Raw genomic sequence first — 2394 nt, forward strand, 5'->3', positions numbered from 1 at the left:
CACCACCCTCTGGACATTGCCCAGTTTATGTTTCCTTCCCAAAATGTGGTACCCAGAAATGAACCCAGTCCTCCTGATGTAGCCTAACCAGGACAAAGGATGACAGGAAACTATGCCTCTCTTAATGCAGCTTAAGATTCCATTAGGCTTTTTGGCTGTCGTGGTGGCTCGTATTGAGCTTGTAGTCCACCAATACCCAAAGATTTAAAAAAATAATAACAATCTGTCCATAGAGGAGAAATAGCAGGAAGTTAACTCCTTCTACTCTATGGACAATGCCTGGTTCTCCCTGTGCTTCAGGGATTGGACACTAGAGGGTGCTGTTGAGCTGGAAGGACAGAATGCAGACTTGTCAGAGCTGGAAAGGGACCTTTAAACTCCTCTGGTCCCCCAACCTCTTTATACAGAGGCAGAAAGGGAGAGGAGGAAGGGACTTGCTTATGGTCGTACAAGGAACAAGAAACAGAGCTTGAGTTAGACCCAGATCTTAAGGCAGGCAGTATGGTACAATGGAAAAAGGTCCAAAATCCTAAATCTGTGACATAGGGCAAGTCACTAAAACCTTCCTCTCCCTCGGTTTTTTCATCCATAAAGATGACGCGGTTTGACCAGATGACCTCTATGGTCCTTTGCGACTCTTGGATCCCAAATCGAAGAACACAGGAATAATCTTATCCTGCCTCCCACAAACCCACAAACCTCTGGATCTCCAGCAAGGCAGGACACGGGGATAGCCGTTGTGGAAAAAGAGGTCTGCGATCCCTTCCACCCGCCATCACCTCTACCAGCTACTGACAGATTCTCACGGATAACCAAGTAAGCCAAGAGCCTCAGTAGTAATAGCGACTCTCAGACCACTGATTCCAGTCTGAATCTTACAAGGGTCATCCAGAGAAGTAACCCTTGTGGAGATGTGACCTGGGCACTGGTTCTGCAACCATGGCTACCGAGAACTCTGAAACGAAACTCCCCACCGCTAAAGTCCCTGGTCCTGTCCAATGGTTCAGCATTAGAATTTACGGTTTTGTCTATAGAAATCACAGTAAAGGAGACACGGTTCCACGCTTTACTGCGGAATCCATCTGACTTGAGGCTTAAAGCCTCTGTGAGTGTCTCTCCCCTGTTAGAATGGGAGCTCCATGAGAGCCGAGACCCCCTGACTTCTCTTAGCCTGTCCTTCCAGTCTTGCAAGATTGCATTTTGGGAGGGTAATTTGCATGGACTGGCCAGGGGCATAATGGGAGCTGAAAGGATTTTTTTTTTCATTCTAGCTCAAAAAATAATCAGAAATGAAGCAAGTAAGAAGATATGCGATGCCTGGTGCTCCCTTTTCTTCCGGGGCCTTCTCACCCTGGAGGACCCCTCCACACACACACACACACACACACACACACACACACACCCGGGGCCCCCTCCTCCCATTGGTGAGCTCCTCCCAGAACTTTTTTTTCTGAGGAAGCCCCCAGGTGAGCCATCCTCCACCCTTCTCTCAGCTCTGCCTCAACGCCAGATCACCACACCGTCCTTCTCTCCCCCCTTTTTAGCTCCTTCTTATGTTTTCCTAAATTGGAATGTAAGCTCCTTGGGTGCAGGGACTGTCTTTCCTTTGGTTTCCATTTGCATTCCCAGCTTTTAGCCCAGCGCCTGGTACATAGTAGGTACTTAATAAATGCTCGTTGACTAGTGGCTTCTCTGGTCGACTGGTTACAGCTATGCTTTTAACTCATGGAGCTAAGTCACAAAGGAGCTGCTGGATCTTTCCCAAGGAAGAAAGGACCCCTAGCAGCTATGGTTTGATGGTGATCCCCCCAGAAACACCAGCAGACAGCAACGTAGCAGAAATAGATGGGCAGAGGATGCCCAGTGGTGTGTGATGGTGGCAGCCCCAAGTGAGCAGATGACCCCAGCAGCTCTGTAAGGAAGGTAGCAGCAGCAGCAGACACAGAAGGGGTGTTACTGTAAAGATCGACTAAGACCATCTGTGTAAAGTGCTTTTCAAATATTAAATCATCCTACAAGTGTTAGCTATTGTTACTACTGTCGCTATGATTACTGTTATTATTCTATTGGGCCCATGTATTTCCCAGCCGTGTATGTGGCTTCTCCTACAATGCGTTGCTCTGGCCATTTGCGCTCCCTCTCTCCTCAGTGTTGTGGAAGTCTAAGGGAATGTACCCCTACCCACAGGGCGGTTTTCCTTGTCATTTTATCTTGCTCGTATTTTTAATTAAATGTATTTTGTTTTGGCTTCATGTGTCCTCTGGTTGATCTGGTAAAAGGAATATCGCGGGGGCTTATGAGCTATGGATTTGAATAGGCGCTGACTCCAAGTGTGCTTTGAACCTGGAGTAGCTTTTGGAGGACCCCAAAGAAAGACACACACTCTTGCACGTC

Source organism: Phascolarctos cinereus, unplaced genomic scaffold (assembly GCF_003287225.1).
Source record: "Phascolarctos cinereus isolate Bilbo 61053 unplaced genomic scaffold, phaCin_HiC Scaffold_4;HRSCAF=312, whole genome shotgun sequence".
Taxonomy (NCBI): domain Eukaryota; kingdom Metazoa; phylum Chordata; class Mammalia; order Diprotodontia; family Phascolarctidae; genus Phascolarctos; species Phascolarctos cinereus.